General features: G+C 34.7%; 1 protein-coding gene across 1 annotated transcript in view; it reads left to right on the plus strand.

Moving 5' to 3' along the window:
- The window catches only part of LOC149743956 (uncharacterized), a 94,716-nt gene that overhangs the window by 63,801 nt on the left and 15,359 nt on the right, over nucleotides 1-15,556 (plus strand). The window lies entirely within an intron of this gene.

Consider the following 15,556-nt stretch of genomic DNA (forward strand, 5'->3'; position numbering starts at 1 on the left):
AAAACACAAGTAAATTATTCATAAAAAATAACAAAAACAAAAAAGCAACACTATCCATATGCATATGTCTGCAATCAGTTTGACCTATGAAAGTAGAGGTCAGAAAACTGAAAGTAGAGTTGGCTGTCATTCACATAAAGTGTTGTACTATTTGGACTCTTGGAGCCACTCTTTTATTTATTAGATAGAATCCATAGATAGAAGAAAGAAATGGTGGAATACAGTTCTAGTAAAGAATATGTGTATTTACTGGAAGATAGAATAGAAATAAAAAAAATAAAGAAATGAGGGAAATAGTTTTCAGAAGAAATAGAAGAGGGGTCAATCATAAACCTAGGCAAGTAAGCATTTAAAAAAAAAAAAAACCAAAAATATATGGTTCATGGGGTGGAATACCAGGTTGAAAGTGAAGTGATAGGACTTGAAAAATGTCATTATCGTTGGTGTCTGTTTTCAGTTGTCCTTCATAAACCATAGAATAAATTCACCACTGAATGTTAATAACACCTTACCATCTACCTTCTGGTAACACCAAACACAAATCTAGGTAATTGCATTTCCTTAACGGTGCACTTATTGGTTTTTCAAAGTCATGTTCTTAAGTGCTATACTATGTTGGAATTTCCTGTTGAACAGAGCCATAGCCTTTTGAAACAAATTGTTTCATGAGAGCAGAGACGTAGACTGGAACCAAAATAACAGTTTACTGATGGTGATAAAAATTGAAAACAGGTTGCAAGAAATAAATTTGGACACCTAAAGATATATTTCTATACTCTTACCCAAATCCTCATAATGAAACTGGAAAACATGGGGCAAATACACATTATTTCCTATGGAGAATAAAGAATTATTTTACATACATACCTGTGTACATACACAAATATGAAAATATATATACATAGTATAAATTGAAAATGTCATAAATATATTAATTTTATAAACATAATGAGGGATCTTAAGGACAAGGCAAATGGAAAAAGCTATTCACTAATTCATAATAAAATATTATTAAATATTGTATCCTTCTGCAATATTAATTACATATTTCCTCAATTGTAAGATGCACATTTTCCCATATCTTTATGTATCTGTAGGTAGGACACATCTTAAGTTCAACGGCATATTAAAATTGTCATTGGCAGGTGATAGTCACAATGACACCAGTGTCACAGCCTGCATATGGGGGAACCTTACTATTTTTGTTAGTGTGACTAGACACCCTCAGCCATTTGAAATTTCAATCAACAATAATTTAAGGATTATTTGAAGAGAAACCATGAGTCTTGCCTACTGTCCTGCAAACATTTCATTGTCACATTTAGAGGAGGTAAAAAATCAGGATCTCAAAAATTGGGGGACAGATATAAATGTATTGGGGAGAAAAAATCTCAGCTATTATAAAACATTTTTTTTAATGCCATACCACTAACAGTACTGACAGCACAGAGGAGGATATGGAATGGAAAACAGACGTTAAAAACTTTAGGAGAAAAATTATTTGGAAGAGTTGGATTCTATAAGTGAAAAAATATATGAGTTGATTATATTATAGAAATCTATGTCTAAATATAAATGAGTTATTTTGTAAATAAGTCATAAGAAAGCACCATGTTATAGATAATTGTCATTTTTGTCTCTTTTTTCAATAATATTAGCCCTACATAAAATAATTGTGTATTTTAAAATGATGGTATCTAAGATTTGATAAAACGTGTCTAACAGCCTAGAATTTTTCACTCAGGACAAAAGGGTGTTTTAAACTCATAAGTACAAATGTAGTAGTCAAAAAGCAAGAAGAAGAGTATCAACTGAAGAGAAAACACAACCTAAAAGTTGCATATTAAGTTTTATTTGGATGTCTTACTGAATACTATAGCCTGGGAGACAGGCCTCTCAGGTATCTCTTTGGAGCAGTTCCTTAGAGTTAAGGGAGGAGCCAGGAGTTTTTTGCTGGGGGGAAAAAAACATGTAGTTGAAGATCAAAAGATTACTGCTAATCACAAAGAACAGACATCTCAAGTTAATAATTTTAGTGCTTTTCTATGTAGAGGAAGATGCAAGATTCTGGATTCATTGGAACTATTCCTTAGATATGAAGCTTAACTATCTAGGGCCAGTATCCAAAGTCCAGAATGCTTCCTGTTTGTCTCTATCCTGAATTCCTTTCAGGGCATACCATGGGTGGAAGGGAGCAGCTGTAGTGGCTGATGGCTTGATCCTTGTAGAAGAAAGATAGGCAACATTCTTTCTTTACTGGAATGGCAGGCAACAATCCCTGTCTGCAAGAGAAGTCAGAAAACTATTATCCTGCACTAAAATGTTTCCAGTTTTTAAGTAAAGTTAAAAGTTGTGAAGTTTGAAATGGATAACATTTTATGTTGTATTTTAAACAGTTATATTGTAATATGGGTATGAGAATTTCTTGTACTAATTATATTGAATTATGGTTATTTTCATCAATTACCCATTTTTCAGGGGCATTGGGAGACTACCTGTTAAAAAATTTAATTTTTGTTACACCACCTGAAGTTTAATTACAGCTAGCCAGCTCAATAACCTGTTGTTTTATTACAATGTTTGCAAATTTCATTTTAAGAAATTAATACATCCGAGTCTCAGAATCAGCAAATAGTATTGCAATACAATTCACATGTTAATGTAATATTTATATAGTAATATAAGAACAGATTTAACATAATTTATAGATATAACTCCAAGAAGCTAATGATATTTGAATCATCTAAAATAATTATATATGCACATGTATGTCTTCAGGTGGAACTTCATTTTATTTTGTCATTTTAACTAATATTTTTAAAGTTTTTTACTGGTTCATATTTAATCCCAATTAATTAATGTTTATTTTTAAATCACTGTAAGAAGAAACACTGCTTTTTGCATATAGTTTAAGTCTAACATCTGCCAATTATTTATATATATACACTTAATTTTAGCTCCAATTATGCCAACTTCTTGAGAAAATTGCTTGTAAAAGGTATCACTGGCACTTGAAAATCAAGGGAAGACTCAACCCTAAAATATTCATTAACCTACTGGTTAAATTTCAGAGAATAGTTATCTCTTTTGTTTGAAAACTTTTACTAGATCAATTTGTTATTTTCAGAATAACCTAGGTAATTACTATAGCGGAGAAAATTTGGCACCCCAAAATGTCTGTTTGGCATGTGAATTATTTTGAGCTGAAAACAAGGCCAAACAGACTCAGGAAGAGACTTTGACCTTTCCCCTAACTGCCTAAAGAATGTAGATAGAGGACTTGTTCCAGGAAGGGAGCTAACACCGTACATAAGTATAGGATGAGCTAGGTGTTTAGACAGGGAAGAGTCTATCAAAATTTATTTAAAATTCCTATGTCCCATTGTCTTTGTATGGCCCACTAAACGCTTATTTATGGAACACTTGCTTATGAAATATTTGCTTTTCCATCTCCTTGTGAATTCCCTTCCTTCCCAAACCACTACCCCCAACATCTTTTGTCTTTAGCTCAAGATGGTATTTAAGGTATTTCAGTCATTTTGGTGAGTTACTCTGGAATTTTTCTGGGTCTCTCCAAAGTATGTATGTTATTAAGCTTTTGTTTGACTTTCTCCTGTTAAACTCTGTCACATCAATTTAAGTCTTAGACCTGCCAGAAGAATCCAGAAGGGTAAAAGAAAATTTCTTTCTCCCCAACATTACCTTTCTAGAAATTTTTGAAGGATTTTGAAGGGCAAGACTAACGGCAGGTCAAGCTGAAAGTAATCGGAGTTCCCTGTCTGTGTTTCTGTTACTGAACTCAGGTTCAGCTGCTCACTGCTTGAAAGCCAATACTCGGAAAGACAAGTGTTGGTTGGAAACAAAAGTTTGCTTTGTTCAGGAGGCTGGCAACCTGGAGAGAAGGCAGACTCATGTCCAAAAATCAACTCCATGAGCTGTTTGTAAATTTTGGAGACTAATCCCTTGTCAGATCATTTGCAAATATTTTCTCCCAATCTGTGGGTTGTCTTTTCATTTTGTTTATGGTCTCCTTTTGGCCATGCAAAAGCTTTTGAGTTTAATTAGGTCCCATTTGTTTATTTTTGCTTTTATTTCTATTATTCTGGGAAATGGATCAAAAAAGATATTGTTGCGATTCATGTCAGAGAGTGTTCTGCCTATGTTTTCCTCTAGGAGTTTTATAGTGTCCAATCTCACATTTAGGTCTTTAAACCATTTTGAGCTTATTTTTGTGTATGGTGTTAAAGAATGATCTAATTTCATTTTTTTAGATGTAGCTGTCCAGTTTTCCCAAAACAATTTGTTGAAGAGACTTTCCTTCTACCACTGTGTAGTCTTGTCTCCTTTGTTGTAGATTAATTGACCATAGGTGCATGGGTTTATTTCTGGGCTTTCTATCCTGTTCCAGTGATCTATATTTCTATTTTTGTGCCAGCACCATACTGTTTTTATGACTATAGCTTTGTAGTATACTCTGAAGTCAGGGAGCCTGATTCCTCCAGCTCCATTTTTCTTAAGATTGCTTTAGCTCTTTGGAGTCTTTTGTGTCTCCATACAAATTTCAAGATATTTTTGTTCTAGTTCTATGAAAAATGCCATTGGTAAGAGGCTTAATATCATCAAAACAAACAACCCAATCAACAACTGGGCAGAAGACCTAAATAGACATTTCTCCAAAGAAGACATGCAGATGGCCAAGAGACACATGAAAAGATGTTCAACGTCACTAATTATTAGAGACGTGCAAATCAAAACTACAATGAGGTATCACCTTAACCAGTCAAAATGGCTATCATCAAAAAATTCACAAACAATAAATGCTGGAGAGTGTGTAGACAGAAGGGAACCCTCCTACACTGTTGGTGGGAATGTACATTGGTACAGCCACTATGGAGAACAGTATGGGGGTTCCTTAAGAAACTAAAAATAGAGCTACCATATGACACTGCAATCCCACTCCTGGGCATATACCTGGAGAAAAACATGGTCTGAAAGGATATATGCACCCCAGTGTTCATTGCAGCACTTTTTACAAATAGCCAAGACATGGAAGCAACCTAAATGTCCTTCAACAGAGGAATGGATAAAGAAGATGAAGATGTGGTACATACATATAATGGACTATTACTCAGCCATTAAAAAGAATGAAATGCCATTTGCAGCTACATGGATGGACCTAGAGACTGTTATACTGACTGAAGTAAGTCAGAGAAAGAGAAATATTGTATGATATCCCTTATATGTGGAATCTAAAAAGAAATGATACTAAGGAATTTACTTACAAACAGAAACAGACTCACAGACTTAGAGAACAAACTTATGGTTACTGGGGGGATGGAGTGGGGGAAAGCATAGTTAGGGAGTTTGGGATCGACTGCTGTATTTAAAGTGGATAGCCAACAAGGACCTACTGTATAGCACAGGGAATTCTGCTCGATGTTATGTGGCAGCCTGGATGGGAGCCGAGTTTGGAGGAGAATGGATACATGTATATGTATGGCTGAGTCGCTTTGCTGTGCACCTGAAACTATCACAACTTTATTAATAGGCTGTACTCCAACATAAAATAAAAGGTTAAAAACAAACTAAAAAACAAAAATCAACTCCAAAGATTCTGCTGAACCATGAATGTTTTTACAGGGAGAATCATTTGCGGAGGGGATCAGAGTCTTCCTTATCTTCCACTGTTTGCAGACTTTCTTTTGATTGGTTTGTGGTGAGGTAAGAGGGCAGTGCTCCAGGAATCTTGTGCTCAGTCTGAAGTTATCATCCTCCACCTGGGCTGGGACCTTTGTTCCCACAGAAGAACTTAAAGATATTGTTATATATATTCCTTGAAGAGGAACCAGGACCCTGCCCCATGACTGAACTATTGTTTCTTTACTGCTGCTACTTTGTTTCTGCATTCCTGCCCTTCCCTGATAAGCAACTATTTGAATATTCCCTTTGGAACTCAAGGAAGGTCAAGGAGGGTGAAGCCTTTTCTCTACAGACAAGAAAATGGGGGACCTGGAAAGGATTTGTACCCAGGAGGGCCCCATATGGTCCTGCTCCATTTCATTTCTTCAACAACTTCAGAGCTTTTCTTTCTCTCTTTTAGAGTATTCACGGATTGGATAGGACTAAATTTTAGGAGACCACACACCTAGTGATTTATCTTTTGTTTGCAACATGTGTATTCCCAGCCCTGGTGAGGAAGAAAGTAAAGCCAGGTATTTGTCAAATTGACTTGATTCACCTGATTGTTTTTTCCTACTTTTCCTAGGTGTTGACCATTCTTAAAGTTAGGTAGGTAATATAGTATAGGTAACCAGTAAGTAAAAGCTTTCCAGAAGCTAATTTTTCAATGTCAATTCAAATTCCTCTGTTGGAAGATTTAGGCAGTGATTGTATATCCCACATCTGCTATTATTTCTTCGCTTCCCTGTCTTTTATTTTCCACTTTGTACCTTTCTCCACTAATGAATCATGTAAACAAAATGAAAGCAACATGAATTTGTTTTGTTCCAGTTTCCCAGGTTGGCCTTTCATTTCAATTCAGTGAATGAGTAGGTCAAGTCAGTAAAAAATACCTAATTTTACTAAAAGACTGTCTTAGAAATCACCGTATAAAAACACACTTCAGGGCTTCCCTGGTGGCGCAGTGGTTGAGAATCCGCCTGCTGATGCAGGGGACACGGGTTCGTGCCCGGTCCGGGAAGATACCACATGCCGCGGAGCGGCTAGGCCCGTGAGCCATGGCCGTTGAGCCTGCGCTGCGGAGCCTGTGCTCCGCAACAGGAGAGTCCACAACAGTGAGAGGCCCACATACCGAAAAAAACAAGCAAGCAAAAACCACTTCAAAAAGAATAATGGATGCTTAATCCACTAGTTTGAGTGTCAGAGCTATTGGACCATAGTGTACAAGAAAGTTTATATTAGGGTATTTCTGTTACAGCATCACTGGAGAGAAAATATTTACATAAAGAAACACTTAAGTGAATATGGATTTATGCATTCTGTAATTCTGTTTAAAGGTGTTCAAATTCTTTGAATCCATATAAATTGGCATGTCTACTGTTTAAATTTTACTACCAGAACATGCAAAGCCCTTTACAAACTCCTGTTTTTTCCAAGCTGACCCCACCTTATACTTTATGAAATATTACTTATCTTTCAAGACATAGCTCAGGTATCACATCCTCCAGCACATCTTCTGCAAGCTAGAATGGATTGTCAATCTTTACATTTAATCTGTGACCCATTTGAATTCATCTCCCTTCTCTTATACTCTTTAAATGCTTTATAAATATGTCTTTTCCTACTATACAGCCTTTAAGGTATTGCATCCTAACCTTTATCTAGTCATGGGTTTATTTGAGATAGCCATCCTTGAAGTGGATGCCTCTTTGAAGTGGATGCCTTAGCAATCAAAGCATAAGTCAGGCACTTGCATTACCCCAAAAAACCCCCCAAAACAACCTGCCAAGGCGTACACTACAACCATGCACTACTCCTTTAAAAACACTGAATGAGGGCTTCCCTGGTGGTGCAGTGGTTGAGAGTCCGCCTGCCAATGCAGGGGATACGGGTTCGTGTCCCAGTACGGGAAGATCCCACATGCCGTGGAGCGGCTGGGCCCGTGAGCCATGGCCGCTGAGCCTGCGGATCCGGAGCCTGTGCTCCGCAACGGGAGAGGCCACAGCAGTGAGAGGCCCGCGTACCACAAAAAAAAAAAAAAAAAACACACTGAATGATAAAGAATCCCAGGGACAACACACATTATTTCTCTAAATATTGGAAAAAGAAGTTTTGCTTTCCAATAACTGACATTTCAAGAACACTATGGTCAGTACATAAGCAAGATGATCTGAAAAGTTAATATAGACTATTTGATTGCTTCAGTTTTACCTTTTATGTAAAAAGCTTTTTCAGGAAATGCAACAAACCGAGAAGAACTGGTAATCTACTCTTTATAGCCTGGCTAATACCTTCTTCATAATCTCAGTTTTAGAGTTCAGCAAGGCAGAGTAAATATCGCTATAAAATGGAAATCAGTATACATTTACTATTTTGCCACAAAATTATTTGAATTTGCCAACATTCAGCCATGATTTAGTGATGTATGCTTTGAACTTACTAGTTATTAAGCAGACTTATGAGAACAATGAGAATCTCATCCTTTTGAAGGTGAAAGAACCCAGAAGAAAAATTGTTCACATTCTAACAGTGAGAAACAGTCAGTTAATCTACAGAATCATGTTTCCTTGAACCTGTAGAGAGCTGATATTTCAAGGCAAACAAGTAAAATAAATTCCAGAGGGTGTTGAGTCTCCTCAAAGATAAGGCACATAAGCTTTTTCACTTTGGTAGATAATGAGCCTGCCTAAGGCTGGAGAAAGAAAACCAAGAAACTACTCCTGTCTCACCATGAGCCTTCAGTTAATAAGAAGAAACCATTATCTACTGTTGGCTCAGGTAGAAGAATGCAAGAGAATCACTTTCTGGTGCATGTGTGTTAGACCTGCTGAAAGCTGAGGGTAGGAAAGGAAAAGTGAGAAAAATGCTCTGGATCTCTAAAACTCCACAAAATGCAATATAAAGTGGAATTTTTAAATAGCAGTAATCTCAAAGCAATCGTAGCTCATGCCATCTCCCCCCAAATAAGAAGCTTAATTGACCATATTGACCTTGCACTTCACGAAAAAGTTCCATCAAAGGAGAGATGGGTGTGCACATTACCAAGTATAATATTTTTCTCAGCCTCTCTAATTTGATACACATTTTTGGCATTTATTCAAAAATTGAAACACTGAAAAAGAAAACAGCATCAAAACTGACTTATTAAGACATAAAGCCATTAATAGCTCTAGAGCCATAGAAGAAAAAGATTTTGGAAGTAACAGACAAGAAAATTAAAATAACTCTGAACTATGTTAAAGTGCCAAGTGGGAATGATAGGAGAAAAAAGAGATGAGGAATTTTAAGACAAATGGAAATTGTAGATAAAGAATAAAATGAAAACACAATTTTTTAAAAGCACTATTTCAGAGGTGAATTCCTACCATGGACTACTTTGGATACCTCAGAGAAAATCTGTATACTTGAAAACAGGACAACAGAAATTACAAAAACAAACACAAAGCAAAAGAGAGGGAAAAGACAAAAAAATCAATAAAGAGCATCCAAGAGCTGTGGAACAATATCAAATAATCTAACATATAGTTGAAGTCCAGGAAGATGATGGTTAGGAATCCAAGCTGACTAAGACAGTTTGCAAATATTTATTTTTGTAGAAACTACCCAACTATCTTCAAAATTGGCTGTGCCATTTTGCATTTCCACTAGCAGTGAATGAGAGAGAATTCCTGGTGCTCCAAATCCTTGCCAGCATTTGATGTCAGTGTTCTGGATTTGGGCCACCTAATAGGTGTGTAGTGGTATCTCATTGTTTTAATTTGCATTTCTGTAATGACTATGATGTGGAGTATCTTTCAATGTGCTTATTTTCCATCGGTATATCTTCTTTGGTGAGGTGCCTGTTAAAGTATTGGGCCCATTTTTAAATGCGGTAGTTTGTTTTCCTATCGTTGGTTTTAAGAGTTCTTTGTATATTTGGAATAAGAGTCCATAAGATGTGCTGCACATATTTTTGCCCAGTCTGTGGCTTGTCTTGACATTTTCTTTACATTGTATTTTATAGAACAGAAGCTTCTAATCATAATGAAGTTTAGTTTATCCTTTCTTTCATAGATTGTACTTCTGGTGTCATATCTAAAAAGTCATCTCCATACCCAAGGTTCTCTAGATTTTCTAAGTTACCTTCAGGAGTTTTATAGTTGTGCATTTTACTTTGAGGTCCATGACCCATTTTGAGTTAATTTTTGGGACAGTCTTAAGTTCTGTATCTAGATCCATTTTTTGGATGTCGATGTCATGTTATTTCAGCACCATTGTTGGAAAATTCTTTGAACCATTGTGTTGCCTTTTTTTCCTTTGTCAAAGGTAAGTTAACTATATTAATAGGGGTTTATTTCTGGGCTCTCTATTTTGTTCAGTTGATCTGTTTGTATATTCTCTTGCCAACACCACACTTGTCTTGGTGAGTCTTGAAGATGGGTACTATCAGCCTTCTAACTTTGTTGTTTTCCTTAGTCTATTCTGGGTCTCTTGCTTTTCCATATAAACTTTAGTATCAATTTATGAATATTAACAAAATAACTTGGTGGCATTTTGATTGAGATATATTGAAGCTATAGGTCAACTTCAGAAGAGCTGACATCTTGGCAGTATTGAGTCATCGTATTCATAAACATAGAGTATCTCTCCATTTATTTAGTTCTTTTCATTTATTTCAGTAGTTTTGCACTTTTCCTCAAATAGATCTTGTATCTATATTGTTAGATTTTTATATAAGTATTTCATTTGAGAGGGCTGCTAATACAACTGGTATCATGTTTTTAACTTCAAACTCCACTTGTTTATGTCTCATATATAGGTAGGTCATTGAGTTTTATAAATTAACCTTGTGTCCTGCAACCTTGCTATAATTGCTTATTAGTTCCAGAAGTTGTTTGTTGATTCTTTCAAATTTTCTACATAGCTAATCAAGTCACTTGTGAATAAAGACAACTTCATTTCGTCCCAATATGTATAACTTTTATTTCCTTTTCTTGTCTTTCTGCATTAGCTAGTTATTCCAGTATGATGTTGAAGGACAGTAATGAGAGGGGATATCCTTGTCTTGTTCCTGATATTAGTGGGAAAGCTTGAAATTTTTCATCACTAAGTAGGATTTTAGCTGTAAGTTTTGGCAGATGTTTTGTCAAGTTAAGGATGTTTACTAAGAGTTTTTATGAATGAGTGTTGGATTTTCTCAAATTCTGTTTCTCCATCTGTTGATATGATCATGTGATTTTTCTTCTTTAGTGTGTTGACATGATGGATTGCATTAATTCATTTTCAAACATTAAACCAGTCTTGCATACCTGGAATAAACCCCACTTGTTTGTAGTGTATAATTCTTTTTACATATTGTTGGATTTAATTTGCTAAAATTTTGTTGAGGATTTTTTGCATCTGTGTTAATTTCATTATCATATCTTTGTCTAGTTTAAGTATTAGTGTAATGCTGACCTCATCAAATGAGTCAGTATTTTTTCTGCTTCTATCTTTTTAAAGAGGTAAGAGAGCTGGTATCATTTCTTCCTTAAGTGTTTGGTGGAATTCATCAGTGAATCCATCTGGACCTGGTGCTTTCTGTTTTGGAAGTTTATTAATTATTGACTCAATTTCTTTAATGTTATAGGCCTATTCATATTGTCTAATTTTATGTGAGTTTCTCAGATTATCTTTCAAGAAATTAATCCACTTCATCAAGGTTATTAAATTTTTTCATTGAATTGTTCATAATATTACTTTATTATCCTTTAATGTCCATGGAATCTGTAGTGATGTCCCCTTTCATTTCTGATATTAATAAGTTGTGTCCTCTCCCTTTTTTTCTTAGTTACTTGGCTGGAGGCTTATTGATTTTCTTCATCTTTTCAGAGAACCAGCTTTTGGTTTCATTGATCTTTCTCAACTGGTTTCCTGTTTTTAATTTTATTCATTTCTGCTCTAATTTTACTAATTCTTCTGCTTACTTTGGAGTTAATTGCTCTTCATTTTTCAGTTGCCTTAGGTAGAAGCTTAGATTATTAATTTCATTTCTTTCTTCTTCTCCAATATGTGTATTCAATGCTTTAAATTCCCAATTAAGTACTGACTTTGCCACATCTCATGTTTCTTTGATTTTTAACAAATGATTTGTCATTCTTCATGACATAATTCTAAATTCTAAATTTTTTTTTCAGTTTATATACTTGAAAATAAATTTGTTTTTCAGAAATAGCCATTCCTTTTTCTCAGTTATGTTGTTTTTTTTTTTTTTTTTTTGCGGTACGTGGGCCTCTCACTGTTGTGGCCTCTCCCGTTGCGGAGCACAGGCTCCGGACGCTCAGGCTTAGCGACCATGGCTCACGGGCCTAGCCATTCCGTGGCATGTGGGATCTCCCTGGACTGGGGCACGAACCTGTGTCCCCTGCATCGGCAGTCAGACTCTCAACCACTGCGTCACCAGGGAAGCCCTCAGTTATGTTTTTATTTGAAATTTGGAAATACATTTTTTTTTTTTAGTTCTGGGTGTTTGCTTTTGTTTTTGCTCTAATTGTATTTTCTTGATAATTCTTTATTTCATTTTTCTGTCTCTTTAATTATTTCATTTTGGCCTTTCTCCATTAGGTTACAATAGATAAGATTTTTCTCTACTTACTCAGGATGACATGGTTTCCTAATACCTGTAGAACTCAATTTGTTGACATTATGGAGCAATAGCCAAGCAGCAGGAGTAAGAGGAATAGAAGCTTCTGCTCTTATAGGCTGGGAAAAAATTAACCAGTGTATTGTATTCCTCCAGCATGTTCTCTTTTCTCAGGTTCATCCAGATGCAAAAGACAGTTCATTCAAAACTTAAACGTTTGTGAAGAATTTACATTACCAATGCAAGTTTTGGTTTATCCATGTTAGGCAGATTGAGTGCTTTCCCTTTCCCCACCCCCAACAAATCCTGTACACTTGATTAGAAAAAGGTTTCTTAAACCACCATGCATTCTATTACCTATCATGTCACCAAAATTTTGGTCCTGTGTCAGCTTTCTTACCCTTGAGTTCCTGGATATGTTGATTCTTGATGCCTTAGAAAGCCCACTCAATTTTCTGCCACTGTCCCCTTATTTATGGTATTACATCCATAAAGGTAATTGGCAGAAAAAGGGTGTCTTGACTGCACATTTAATCTCTTTTTCCAGAATGTGTTTTAAAAAATAAGTCCATTTGGTGTATTAGCTTATCTGCTGTCTTAATAAATTTTCACAAACTTAGTGTCTTAAAAAACATGAATTTATTATCTTACTGTTCCATAGGTAATAAGTCTGATATGAGTCTCACTGGGCTATAAACAAGGTGTCTGCAGGGCTGCATTCCTTCCTAGAGTTTCTGGGGACAAATCTGTTTCCCTGTCTTTTCTAGCTCCTAGAACCCCCTTCTTCCATTTCTGAAACCAGAAATATTGCATCATTCTCTGCCTTTCTTCCATAGTCACTCTTCTGTTTCCCTCTTCCACTTTTAAACAACCTTGTAATTATATTATGTTTATCTGAATAATCTGCAAAAATCTCCCTATTTCAAGGTCAATTGATTATCGACCTTAATTTCATTTGAAGCCTGAATTATTTTGTAATGTAGCCTAAAGTATTCACAATTATAAGATTTAATATATAGGCCGTTTCAGGAGGCCATTATTTTCACTATCACATTTTAATTTTAAAATATATTTAATTTGTACACACACACATATATGTATATGACTTATATAATCATAACTTTGTGTTACGTAATTATAGTGAATTTAAATTGGTTAAAAAGATAGATTTAAAAATTGAGAATATAACAATCTATAAATTGATAACTAGTCAGTATTAATTTATGGGTTGGAAAATCATATTGTTATAAAAATATAACCAATAAAAAGAGTTCAAAAGCCTTTCTCTAATATCATAAAATTTCTCTATAGTTGAAATTAATCACTCATAATTTTAGTTTTGTATTTCTTTTCTGTTTTCAAATACAGTAAATTGATAAAATAATATTAAATAGAAATTATTGATAGTCAACTTAGCCTTAATGTAAATATAAGGTAATAGTTCATGGTATTTTAAATTTTCTAGGCATGTATTGCTAAAAGGCTTTCTTTACTCAAAGCTGATAATTTATAAAATAAAACACTGTGTACTCATTTTTATTGCTTGACACTTCCTAATTTATGGTAAGTGATAAGTCACAAGCCATGTTAAAACATAGCATCAACATTGCAGTCTATAACAAGATGACAAAGATATAAAGATAACATTATTTGGCATTGATGTTGTGCTTTCAGCATTTGTTTAGAAAATGTAATCTAAAAGCCCATTAATTACATTGTTAACAAAAGAGCAGGCTTTAAAAAAAAGTTTTTTTTAGGAGTGGCAAATGCAGATAATATATTGGAGAAAAGAATAGCATATATTGAAGAATAATTATGTTATCTTCATTAGCTCTTTGGAGTTACACTAATTATATCGACTAATTTTGTTGACTTTAAAAAAATAGACACATCAGTACTAATTAGATATTTTAAAGAGTTCTAAGCCTAAAGGAGGTAAAGGCTATTACCTCCTCTACATTGCTATTTTCCTAAACACTTGACTTTCCTATGTTAACACTATATGATCACATAGAGAATTATAAGTTTGGTGAATAAAAAGTAAAATTCAATGTAACACCTCTCATATTATTTCAAAATATAAATCACAGTTTCAGGTTATTTATAGCTCTCATTTGATCTATAGGATTTGACATCATTTTGGCAGTAAGGAACTAAACTTCTCTCCCATCATGAATGGCCCTTCCAGGGAATTTCTGTGAACATCATTTTATGTCAGATGTACTAAAGTTATAAATGGGCATCCTGAAAGAAAGTGGCAGAGAGTAAATGTAATTATGTACCATAAAATATGAGAGTATAGACAGGAAATTTTTTATTACTCATCCAAATATTTATATATAATGTGGAATTATTATTTGAAAGTTTAACTTAAGCAAATGTTAGTTTGTAAATAATAATAAGGAATCATTTAACTAATGGGGTATATTTTATATTGTGTTATTATTTATTGACCTAAAATTTGATTAGGGAAAATGGTTCTAAAAAATAAATCTGGATTGCATGCAGAGGCACATTTTTAGTTGACTGTTATTATTTGGTATGTTGGAAGTTGAAGTAGCCATGAATGTTGTAGAATGTAATAATATATATATATATTTATAATAATATAATAATGTATGTAATAATATTACATGTATATAATAATATATATATATAATTGACATATACATGTTCCTGGTGTACAACATAATGATTCAATATTTGATATATTGTGTGAAGGATTATCACAATAAGTCTAGTTTATATCCATCACCATACATAGTTACAAAAGTCTTTTTCTTGAGATGAGGACATTTAAGATTTACAGTTAAGTCCCCTACATATGAACCTTCAAGTTGCGAACCTTCAAAGATGCAGACGTGTGTTCACATGTCCAATCATGTGAGTTCTATTTGTGGAGGCACCGTTAGTTTTTGAGGCACAGGACCTAAATGTAGAATGGTACACGAAGGCTGAAGCCACTGTTTGGAATGTAATACAGTGCTACCGTGTCATCTATGATGGGAAAAAAAGAGCCTAGTATTCAGACATCACTGGATTGTTTTTTCAAGAGGGTAGATAGAATTGAATCCAGCAAGGAACCAGAACCTGTGCCATCAACGTCAGGCGTGAGTGAAATTGCAGCTTGCCCTCTGTCTCCTATTGCTGACGATCCTTCAGCTCTACCATCTCCCACCTCCTCTCCTTCCTCCAGTCAGTAACTCTTCTTGCCTGTTCACTCAATGCCAGCCCCTGTATGCCAGCTGTTGTACTGTACTACTGTACTTTCCAAGG

The sequence above is a fragment of the Delphinapterus leucas genome, unplaced genomic scaffold (genome assembly GCF_059928025.1).
Source record: "Delphinapterus leucas isolate spDelLeu-1000000601 "Yukka" unplaced genomic scaffold, BTC_Dleu_Yukka2 spDelLeu_asBTCV2_sq40, whole genome shotgun sequence".
Classification (NCBI taxonomy): Eukaryota; Metazoa; Chordata; class Mammalia; order Artiodactyla; family Monodontidae; genus Delphinapterus; species Delphinapterus leucas.